The sequence below is a fragment of the Amblyomma maculatum genome, chromosome 8, assembly GCF_055883805.1.
Source record: "Amblyomma maculatum isolate TAMU_Amacu chromosome 8, ASM5588380v1, whole genome shotgun sequence".
Lineage (NCBI taxonomy): Eukaryota > Metazoa > Arthropoda > Arachnida > Ixodida > Ixodidae > Amblyomma > Amblyomma maculatum.
In genome coordinates, this window is record NC_139351.1 from 107,315,561 (window position 1) to 107,327,727 (window position 12,167).

The 12,167-nt window shown below is 50.0% G+C and overlaps 1 protein-coding gene across 4 annotated transcripts in view; it reads left to right on the forward strand.

The window, feature by feature from the left end:
• LOC146182138 (uncharacterized) overlaps nucleotides 1-12,167 on the forward strand; it is a 184,537-nt gene that overhangs the window by 132,037 nt on the left and 40,333 nt on the right. For all 4 annotated transcript variants that reach the window (XM_084577145.1, XM_084577148.1, XM_084577146.1 and 1 more), the window contains one exon: nucleotides 1,911-2,010. The gene's annotated coding sequence lies outside the window, so the exon portion shown is untranslated. The remainder of the gene's footprint in view (nucleotides 1-1,910; nucleotides 2,011-12,167) is intronic.

The window sequence follows — 12,167 nt, forward strand, 5'->3', positions numbered from 1 at the left end:
TATTATTATTATTATTATTATTACATACCTAAACAGTGGGGAGCGCCTTGTAAATGCTCTGTAATCGGTAGCGGTATCGAACACGTAACCTCGTGTTTGACTAAAAGAGAACACATTAGCCACTGAAACATTCGGGTGCGTAGTCGTGACTCTGTATGCGCCGGCTCCAGCGGTTGCGCTATCATTGCAACCTGTCGTTACTTTCTCCTCGATGGAAAAGAAATGAAAATAAAGAAAAAAAGTTCCACTCCCAAAAGGCCGGTCCCATTTCTTGGTGGTCGTTTGTCGGCGTGGTTGTCAGAGTTTTTTTCTCTTTCGTCGTACGATTGCGGCCCAGTTCGGTCACGAACCAGTTTCTTTTGATTAATCGAGATTCGGTTTCTCGGTTGATGGGGTGTATCCGATAATGCACTTCGGCGCCCGCACGTGGGTTTTCCGCTCTCGTTTCAAGTGCCGCGCCCGTCGGAGAGAGAGGTCAGATACGGGGGAGGTGTGTCCGCTACACGGGGCTGTATATGTTTCTACGCATTTTTATCTTTTCATTTTTAGCAAGAAGGGCGAAAGCTGGTCCGTGTGCCTCCGATATGCCGAGCAAGCCGTCGTACACGTAGTTTTGCTTTCTTCTTCATGCTTCTTGCGATAGTGAGGTTCGTCAACTCTTAAAAATGCGTAGAGGTTGCTAACAGCAGTGGTACTTTTTTATTCCCCCCGCTGACTTCGGTTTCGTTTTAACTCGAAGAGATATCACGCCGGGGGTAAGTGAGGTTGGGTTCTGGTGCAGTCATCTTGGTCTGTGTCGGACTGTCATTGTCATCTGAGACTGCTTATCTATTTTTCCCTTTACATCTTATTTGTTTAGAAAGTTATCGTTTGCAGCACCGCTGAGCGGGTCAGTAATTCTGCGACTTTGCTTATTTAGTTAAAGTACCCCTAAGCCCTCGGGGCTATAACGCGAGGGAAGAGAGAGGGTCGAAGAGGTAATGTGAGGGGTAATGTGAATGCCATGGTCAGCCATAAGCGCCCCATGTGAAACGAGAGACCCAAGGTGGCAGCTCCTGCCAGCCCACATATAAAGCCCCGCTTTAACTCATAGAAACGAGAGACCCAAGTTGGCCTCCACTCATGTAAAGGGTCCTTTGTGGGCCTGCACACTCTCATTTTCTAATTAAATGTTTTTTCACCACCACCACCAAGTTCGCAGCTCCTGCCAGCCCACATATAAAGCCCCGCTTTAACCAAGCCCTATGAACGTGCCTTAGTGGCCTATAGGGGTAATGTGAATGTCAGGGTCAGCCATAACCGTCACATGTGAAACGAGAGACCCAAGTTGGCAGCTCCTGCCAGGGGACCACGGACCTGGCGTAGTACTGCTTTCACAATAAAAAAGACTCCTAGATTACAAATGAGACAGAATAATTTTTGCTCCCAGAACGGATGAATTTTTGCATTTTAGATGTGTTCAATTTGGTGACAGTGGTAGATGGCAAGTTATACCAGTCGGCCTATTTACCAGCCTATATAGTAACTATTTTCAACTGTATTGCGTGGAATGATCGAATCACTAGGAAGGATGGTAAAGGGACGCGCGGTATGTGATTCGTTTTACATTGAAGGGATGATCCCGGCGGGGAAAGACGACTAGGAGGGATTGAGGCCGGGCAGCATTTGTTCGTGGCGAACTGAAATTGTGCTCCGGCGCTTAGCCGTGCTTAGCCGGTGTTGCATCCACAGACGTTCTGCTTGCCGGTACACTCCGCTGTGTGCGCGCGTGTGTGTGATTGTGTCGTACTTCTTGTTTTTGCCATGCCCTGTGCATACCAGTGCTTTTGCCTTTTGTTTCAATCTCCGAATTTGACCCTTTTTTTTTTTTTTTCTTACCAGGTGCGATTTCTTGCTTTCTTTTCTCACAGGGGGGTGCTAATAAGCGCACACAACCGTAGCAACTCCTCCTCCACATCGGCTCCCTCCGGCCTTCCAATGGACACCACCCCCACATCGTCCGCTGGAAACGTAAGTGCTGCTTTTCCCTGCCGTTTCCTTTTCTTTTTTCTTTTTATCCTGCTGTTCTCTTTTTTGTTTTACCATCATTATCTTCTCGTGGTTCATTTTTTCGTTGTTTGCTCAGAGCGCGTCGTTATGAAAGCATTTGCATCGTTTTCTGCACCGGACGTTGCACTTGTTGGTCGTTACTGTCTTTCCGCGTATCAATCGATATGCGACGCCGCCGGGATTTTTTTTTTTTTTCTTCAAGTGGCGCCAATTTATTCGTGCAGCGCAGCAAATTTTTGCTGCTCCGAACGCAGTTATGGTGACGTTCTTTGGGCGACTTCGAGGAGTGCTTCGTTGACGGGGTCGTGTCACTCGCTTTCTGTTAATTTCTGTTTTCTGTAACCATTAGGTCGCTAAATTCGTAGTTTGGAAAGGCAGAGCTTCTCTATAAATAGCTTACGCGTGGGGGAAAGCTGCACAACAACAGGCTCTGGTCAGAGGTTGTTGGTTTGTCGTACTACTGAAACCACCCATGGAGAAGGACTGCGCATAACACGCGCGATCGAACCGAGGACAAAATGGCGCCGAATTGAACGGCTGTAAGCATCTTTGGTCCGTGCGTCTTCGTAGTGTGCAATAGCGGCCGTACGTTGAATCAGTCGCGAATTAAGCTCCTAATCTGATCTCCCCAACCTGGCTCTATGCCGCCTCCAGCAAGCTCTCCACGCCTTACTTGGTTGACGTCACACCCTAGGTAGTTTAACGTACCGCGCACTTAATGAGGCGAAGAAACTACGTAGGACTTGAGCGGACGCAACCGAACTGCTCTTTACCTGAGTCGACCCGGCTGGGGAAAAGTTGTGACTGCCAAGGATGCATTTGTACCGGGCCACTTAGACGAAGTTGTACGTCTTCGTGCGGAACACAATAGCGACGTGGTTGCCAGAGATAAGAGAGAGAGAGAGAGAGAGAGAAAAAAAAACACGGAAGGGGGTCGAAGTCCCAGAAAGCAGCGGGAGGAAACAGGGAAGCTGGTTGCTAGCGGCACTCGTGTAACTGCGCCCATCTTTTGCAACTTTTACCGAGCTACCGGAAAATGAAAAAGTAAAAAAAAAAAAAAAGGATTGCTTGTCTGTTCGCGAGCGGAGAGCATGCGGGCTCATATATCTTTAACGCTCTTGAGTGCGGGGAAGGCTAAGTCAAAAACAATTTCAAGCTAATAGCGCAGTTCAACTATTCGTTGGATGTTCGGTCGCACTACACACTTCATTCTGGAAATGTGTATCTATCCCGCCTTCTCATTGCTTGTTTTGCAGGGATGTGAGAGGTGCACTTACATGGTATTTTGTGCACGATAACGATAAAGCGCAATAATAAAGCGTCCCTCGTAGCCCGAGTCGATTCGGGACTTTAGACCCTCCAAAACCAAACTAATAACCTTCGAAATTTACACAACAGTATGAAATTTACACAACAGTATGAAATGTTCACCTTCAACATTTACACAGCAGTATGAAATTTTCACGCTGTTGTCACCGTACTTACTATAAGTGCCTTGTCATGAACCCGGTCTTTATGTTTCCACGGTCGTTCCTATGACGCGACTTGAAAGAAAGCGGTTGTCGCCCTGTGGTGTTATTCGATACGCTCCACGGACGCTCCTTCGCCATTCCAGCGTCGATAAAAGGAGCGCCCGCTTTCGCTCGCTCTCTCGCCATTGGGGGCCCACTTGCAAAGCGGTGACGAGGCATGCAGGCGTCCCGTGTGTGCGAACGAACCCGCCGGTGACGTCACGCTGCCGGCGTGACGCCGCGGTTAACTGACTGACAGCTGTCAGCGGCCTGCCAGAGAGTTTACCCTTTCGCCCGCCCGCGGTCTCGCAGAGTGTGTGCGTTTTTGCTTATAAAGTGTTTGCCCAGCCACTGCACACGAGTGTCGAGGGACGCAGGGCCTCGCGGTTTTGTTTGCATGCTGCCGCCCAGTCTAATCGAGTGTAGCGGCGCCGAAGGTGTGCACGCGTCGTGGGAAGGTTTACTGCGCGCCGCGCTGGAAACAATGTGTTCTTACGTCGCAGGAATGTTGTTTAGCGCAAAACGACAGTCAGCACAGCCAGCCCAACTCATAGCTCTTTTGAATGAATTTCTTCCATCTGGCGCCCGTGTTCGTCTTTCTGTTGTCCTGTCGTTTTGCATCGAACCATATTATGCTTGTGATGTCGGAACTCCCAACTAGTCCTACATGTAACTTTTCTTTTTTATTTAAATAGTGCGCAGTCACGCTCGTGAAAGGGCCTTTATCGCATTTGTGTAATGTGGCGCGCTGCGAACGTGAGGAGGCTCGCTCAAGCGTCGGGAGTGCAGTGTTGCGTGCAGCAAACAAGGCGAAATTCCGGAAGAGGCACTCAAAGCTAGTTTCATTCATTCGTAGGTCACCGATGTTTATGTCCCTGGCGGGAATAAGTTCTATTAGCTCATTCTGCTTACGTTGTTCTGGGGCAGAAAATGCGTTTCTTTGCCGCGAGCAGTGGGCCCTTAAAGAAAAAAAAAAGAGAGAGAGAGTGAAAAAAAAAAAAATATATATATATATATAAGAGGAATACTTTCTTTCCTTACTCCCTCTTCCTCTTCGTATTCAGACACGTGACGTCAAGGCTGAAAGAGGCATGTTTGATTACAGCTTGGAATGTAATAGCAGTGTAGCTTAGACTCCGTTATCCGTGACTAAATAATTGCCATGACGTCACCGCGCACGCATATATATAATATGTGTGTGTGTGTGTGTGTGTGTGTGTGTGTGTGTGTGTGTGTGTGTGTGTGTGTGTGTGTGTGTGTGTGTGTGTTATAGTAGCATACTGAAATTGCTGAAAAAAATTGCGCCGAACGATGCAGGCCACAAGAAAGAGAACGAATCACGTGACAACGAAGCTTTGCTTGCGGTAAACTAAGTGAACAGCGCATAGGGCGGCGCCTCGGCACACAATTTTGAGAACTCCGTGCGGGCGAAGGAGCCAAGGACGGGGAGGGCGAGTGGTCGCTCCTCGGCGCGTTACCGCCGGCGGCACAGTTATCGACCGACGTAGGATCGCTAATGAGCCCTCCCGATGTACGCATATTGTACTGGAGCAAGTTTGCGGAGGTGGCCTGGTGTCGGTACTAATAGTGCGTGAGGTCACGCGCCGCGTGTAAGTCTTTTCGCTTTTGTCGACGAATGCTTCTTTTCTTCGGAAGGCGCGTTTATCGCTGCGTACAGTACAACCTGCCTTATTGATTTGTATTGTACCCGGTGTCTTAAAAGGAGGCGAAAATTCCAAATGAGGAACCGAGAAAATATCAAGTTGCCGCGATGGCCCGCTTACCACGTCGCGGCCTTAGTGCTGTATCGCCTGTCGTGTCTCAGTGAGTCGTTGTCTGCCTTTTATAACAGGTATTTTAATTTAAATTTAACTTGTGGCATGGATGATAAGCCAGCTATTTTGAGCCGCCATTTTTGTTTGTCCCGGGAACCCGTCTTTAGTTCGTTTTTTATTCCTTTGGTGTCAGGACTGGCGCTCTCCTCGCATTCTCAATCGATGACCAATGTCGCGACCTAGACGCGCGAGGCGAGTCCAGTATCCTCTCTGCCAGATTCCTTTCTTTTCTTTAGCCGTCTGCTCCGAACATGGATTCATTCATTCATTCATTCATTCATTCATTCATTCATTCATTCATTCATTCATTCATTCATACATTCATTAAGAGCGCTTTTTTGAAGTGATCCTGTGTCGCCCCCGCATTGGACATACACATCTCGCGCACAACTTCATACTCATCGGACAAGAAAAACCTACATGTGAGACATGCAATGAGCAGCTGACAGTAAACCACATTTTAATATCGTGCTCGAAATATGAGGAAATCTGGAGGAAACATTTTATGTGTTTCTATAATAAGCACATTCAATTTCATCCAAGTCTTTTGCTAGGAGAAAATGCCATTGTCGAAATTTCTTCTATTTTCGATTTTTTCAAAGAAGTAAAGATAATAAACAAACTCGGAGTTATTTTTAACAAGAACTGCTTTACCCCGAGTTTCGCGCATGATGGCCTTAGTTGCCTATGTGCCATAAAACCCAACACAACACTACAACTCATTCATTCATTCATTCATTCATTCATTCATTCATTCATTCATTCATTCATTCATTCATTCATTCGTTCATTCATTCATTCAGATGCCATCCTTGAATGGCATTTAAGGTGCGAGAGGCAGAGAAACAAAAGAAAAGGAGACCAAACACTCAAGTTTCACTGTTTGCTGCAACACAATTGAGGAATGCATGCAGTGCTTGGAATGGTGGCGCCAGCGGGGAGGCGAGAACCGATTAAGAATTGTGAGAATACTCGCATGGAGTGCTTTCCCCGTTGTTAGCATTCGCGCATGCAAAGCACATCTCTTCTGTAGATAGCACTCTGGCGTTCCCGGTGTGTGTAGCGTTGGTGTAGCACGGCGTTGGCAGGCAGGTTGACAGCAAAATGCCTCGCTGTCGTTATTGCGACAAGCTGCGCCGCAACATCGCCATTACCGGTGCCTAGGGAGGGGGGCGCCGGCTCGACTCATCAGCTTCCGCACAGCCGTCGTAGATATGAGTCTTTCGAAACCTTTTTTTCTCTCTCTCTCTCTCTCTCTTTCACTCCAAGGCGTCGTTTCGCTCCTGCCGCGAGATAAGGCGCTGCATATTGGTTCCGGAACTTTCGCACAGTGAGGGCTCTTTTTGCGCAAGCGGGTCTCCTTATGTACAGCACCGCGAGGCCTGCCTCTCGTCGGCCCTTCGGGGACATTTTTAACCAATTACAGCGCAGAAAGTCGCGCGCAGAGATCAAGTGTTGGTATACCGCTGTCACACGGGCATTTCGAAGGCCCTCGAACTGACTTCCTATCGACTCGAAGGCCTTCGAAAGCTGCCACACGGGCGTTTTCAATGGCCATTAAGTCGATAGTCTCTCGAGTCAACGGAACAGCTCAGAACTCTATCGAGATCTCGAAGGCCTTCGAACGTCGCGCAGGGTTGCTAGCGTTGACCCGAGGAGTGTCACGCACACACGTGCACAGCGCGTTTACGATACAAAAACGTGAACAAGCGTTATTATTTTATATCTTTAATTTACGCGGTAAAACAATTATACCCGCAATAATTTTAAAATAGCATCGCTCTTTTTTTAGGCGTATTATTTATGTACTCTCTACTACTGTAGCATGCACCGCCGAGAAAAAAAAAACACAATGAAAAGCACAGTCGTGTGAACGCCAACGCAAAAAAAAAACAAAGAAAAAAAAAAACAAAGTTGTCTTCGAATAACAACTATACACCCGCAGTCACTAAAAAAAGGTAACAGTTAAATTTTATTTTACATTTATAGAGAGATTTTAGTTCTTTAAGCAAAACCGAAAGCAACGATAGTGGCGCCATAAAAGTTTGGCTCCAAACAGCACAACTATTTCAATAGCCTTCGAGTTTTGCCGTGTAGCAGCGGCACAACTCCTTCGAGTTCGATCGCGATTGAAAATCTCGAAGACTATCAACTCAATCGCCTTTGAAAATTACCGTGTGACTGGGGTATGACAGTCGTTTGCAGTTTTGCATGCACTTACCCCTTCTCTTGTTATCGTCCTGTGGAATCAACCGAAGGTCTGGCCGCCTGCCGGCTAGTTTATCAACGCTTCAGGATTCGTTTCTTGCTGTTATTGGCTGCCGCTGCTTCTAGGCGGTCGTACATTTGAGACAGTGGGACAGAAAAAAAAATAAAAAATACGAGGAGTTGGGGGCTTACCCCTTCTCTTTCTCCCTCATCTGCCTCGTTTCTGTAGCCAGTGGTACGACTACGTATGGCATGTCTGCTAAACTTACCGCATAAACAGTGCTATTACGGTTTGGTAAGAGTTTACCGCGCCGCAGGCGGTCACTTTGCAGGAACGAACTCGCGTTCGCGCAACCTACTGTCTCTGCGCGGAAGCCGGAGTCGCCAGTGCTCGCGCGACGTGGTTACGCGAAACCGCGCCGGGCTCCTAATCCCCCTCTGGGCGCCTTATAAAACGTCCTGCGACCGCGGCGGCCTTCGGGCGCTCTCAGCATCGTCCTGCGACCGCGGCGGCCTTCGGGCGCTCTCAGCATCGCTAGCCATGCATTGCGACGTCGCTAGACGTCGCCGGTTGGTTTCTCCCTCTCTCGCCCACAGCGAGACTTGTCTTCTTGTACGCCTGCCCGGCTTCGAGTTGTGTGTGCGCGTGCGCGCGCGTGTGAGGTGTTGCGCGACGTCGCCTATCGTCCACCCTGCATGTGTTGCGCGCGTGAACACGCTAGTCAAGCGCATTAATGCATAGTGTATGCGGACCGCCTAAACAAGTACGCGAGGCAGCGACGCTACGCTGGCCGTGGCAGACAAATGCCTCCGCTGTGACACGCGTCTATTGCTTGACGCCGTGTGGCGTTGACGCTACAGGTGCTGGCTAGCTTGCTTGTCTTCTGTGCCGGCTGCTATACTGTCGCGACTTCTGAAGGCGCTTGCTGCAAACAGTGGGTGCCCCTTGCTTTTTCACTGCGTCGACCGCTTTCGTTTAGCCTTTGCTTCGAGAAAATGTCGAGTGCTCTTAGCCGTGGTCTGTATTTTTCATTGAGCTTCGCAAGCAGAAAAAAAGAGGAAAGAGTCTCTGCTGCTTGGTGCATGGTTGCAGCCTTTCTGATCTTCGTCGCTATGACGGGCGTCCCATTGTTTTCGTCAGAGCTGCCGTACCTTGCAACTGGCCGTCGTTCCCCGTCTGTTTTTGCTTGTTGGTTTTGTCTCCTTTGTGTTGGAAAATTGCTGTTCGAAAACACCTCGGAGAGCCAGTGGAGGTGTATGTTTCATTTGGCGCCTGCTTGATGGCACGCCGAGCAATGCCGGTCAGAGGTTGCTTTAAAAGTCGCCGGTCGGATAAATTTGGATACCGAAGCGAGGCTGGCTAGCAAGCCCGGTTCGTGACTGCTCTTGCAGTTGCAGTCAGGCCAAGGGGCTTTCGAAAGCTCGTTCCGAAGACCCGACTGTGCTTGCTATTCATGCGCGACACGTGTGAGGTGGCCAGAGCAATGTCTCGACAGGCGTTCAACTCGCGTGCGACGCATACGCTTATGAGAACGTTTACGCGACGAGCCTGGTACGCACATTTTTTTCGCTCTGCCACGTTCCTATATGAGCAGTACCACGTCATATCCGCGTCACGGAGGAGAGGTGGTCGATAGGTGGGCAGGTGAGGTTAGGAAGTTTGCCAGTTCACGTTTGCCGCAGGTGACACAATGATGCTAATTAGGATAAGTGGACGTAACTACGATGGTAATGACGTCATCATACTCAATATGGTGTCTCGTGCGACAGTTTCTGCGGTAATGGGAGTTGAGAACTTTCGAGGGACGACAGAGCCCAGGGAGCCCAATGCGTCTGCTAACGTGTACTGTTTGCGTACCGTAACAAAAAGACACACTCTCTACATGCAAAACGAACAAGCCTAGTTACTACCCGAACTTGCTTGTGGCACCCGGCGCCACCGTTCTTACAGAAACATGAATCGCTCACCGAGCCTGACGACGCCCAAAGAGAAGTGAAACGAGTCTGTACGTTCTCGTCAGAACATGAATCAGTCTCTTAGCGTGAAGGCGCCTTAAAGAAAAATGAAATGTGGGCGCGCGCGCTCTAGTGTCTGTGAGGAGGGAAGGGGGGGTTATGGTGGTAGGGGGTTCTGGGTGCGGTGTCCTCCTGGTTTATGCCAATTCGTGCTGCGTTCGGGACCGTCCGATAACGCGTACATCATCGACACTGCCATCGCCTCCTCCGATGCGTCTTCCCACGTTGTACCTGATGCTCGGCTGTGCCCCCTGCCCTCCCCCTCGCGAAGGCGCGATCGTGGGGCGCCCAAAACACTCGTCCCGACCGAATCTTGAGACTTCGGCGGCGATGCATGTCCCGCTGCGATATCCTTCTTCTGGCGTGGGATGTGGCGTCGAAGCGCGTGTTCGCCGGCAGAACGGATACGTGATGCTGCCCCCCCCCCCCCCCCCCCCCTTGCTTCTTTTCCAGGTGTAAGAGTCCATGCATGCACATGCAGTTACTCGTCATGTGAGCAGCTCGCCTGCCTGCGTCAGCCCGCTCGGTTGACTGACCTCATCCTGCCGTCGTTGAGGGTTGTTGGCCCGTTCGGAAGTTCGTCACCGCTCTTTGCGTGCACCCCGAGCGACGCTGCTTCGACGTCGCGCGCGCCTTGGGAGCGTGCGGGGGTGTCGCCGCCTCCGCTCTCGAGCACGCGCCAAAATAAAGTGGGACACTCGTTTGTCACACCAACAGCGCGAGCAAGAGGAGGGGGGTCGTCACCTTGTTCACACCTGCGGCTGTAGCCGTGGGTGTTGAACAGGTATAGGCGCGGGGCGTGTGTAGAGTGCGTACACCGAACGCGTCTCTGGCAGCTACCTGAAGTGCGCTATTTGCAAATGAGAAGTGTTCGACGATACCACTCGAGCCTACGGTTGCTGTAGTGATGGTATGAGCATTTTCAAGCAGCACCAAGCGGACAGGAGCGCTGCGGTGATAATTCTTCGTCCTGTTTTCGAGTTTCATCCCTTCTGTATAAAACTATTGGTCGAGCGCACACTGTCACCGAGCTCCGGGCATTGTTCGCGCGTTGCACCTAACCTTGAAGGCTGTTGTACCACCCGCGTCTTGACAACAGTGAAACAGCAAAAATAAGTGTGCATCTAGAAATTGAATGGTCCACTGGAAAAAAAAAAAAAAACGCCTTTTTTTTTCTTTTTTTTTTCGACGAGCGCTTTTCACTTCTGGAAAGGGATGGTTGCTGAACTGTATGACGTGGACAAGTAGAGACTCTATAGCGATATCAGATAAGAAGCAAAAGTCGGCCGTAATATGGAAAGTTGCTATACTTACGTACTGTTCTCGTGTAACGAGTTCATCGGCATACATTTAGCGAGGAAAGTGTACAGCTTCGGCTGTGTTTCAACGTACGTTACAATTCGAAACGGCTTCCAGAATCTGAATCTTATCTTTTTTGATTTAGAAGGGAGGTTCGAGGCGGGTAGATTACTGCGTTTCCGCTTACCCTGGTTGCCGCCTAATGAGGCTAATTAGCGCTGTATATTTCCCAACTTAGGCGTCTCGTCAAAACACGCTTGCGAAACACCGGCTGCTCTCTCTCTCTCTCACACACACACACACCATGTCCTTTTACTCTCGAGGCTGGGGGACAATCGCTTTCCCGCTAAGCCGTCCTTCCAATCTTCCCGTTGGCTCGCTATTTGCGCAGACCGGGGACCTATTTAAGACCTGGGACAGAAAGCAAGATCGGCAGTAAAGCGTGCGTTCACGACGCAGCTCACGCACGAAAACATTCCCCAATTGCTTCGAAACCGGAGCCGCGCGCGTCTTCGGGCCACTGCGCAGAAGCACCGGTCGCCGACGCAGCGACGCCTAATTTAGAGAAACGCACGGATCTCAAAGCCGATTTCATTTTGAACCCCGTTCTGTCGCTGGCGAAATACCTTTCTTCATTTACTTCTCTTCCGTGTGTGTATGTCGTCCCTTGCTCGAGTTGTTTCTGCTCGTCTCAGATTCCCTCATCAATCTTCTCTTGCCCTTAGTCGGTGTGCAGGGCGCTGCAGGCAGTCCCTGCGCGATCGTCCGTCGTAGTTTTCCCCCAAATTTCCCGCCCTTTGTGTCGCCATGAAAGCTGCCGTTTTCTCCCTGTCTCCCTAACTTGCCCACGTTTTTCCTCGACGGCGACCGCGCAGCGCGTCCCCAGTGGCGCGCGAGGCAGTCACATGCCCCGCCGTTCTTTTTGTCTTCGCTTTGTTCGCAAGAAAACGGTGAAAGCCGATAGCGACAGGCTGGCCTTCCCCATTTCCTGTGCTTCCTTTTTCCCTTTCTCTCCAGTCACCCATTACTTCCGTTTTCCCGTGTGCGCCTGCTAGGTCACCTGCTACGTGGCTGTTTCTCGCGTGTCCTGTGTTCGGGTGTTTGGTTGATCGGTCGATCGTGTTCTATTTCGTGCCACAGGTCCAGTGCTCACTCCAGTATATATACCCGTGGGCGACAGGCACGTCTTTCAGCCGGTAATAGTAGGAGGAAACTGAATCAAACACTTTCCTCTCTTTTTTTTTAAATT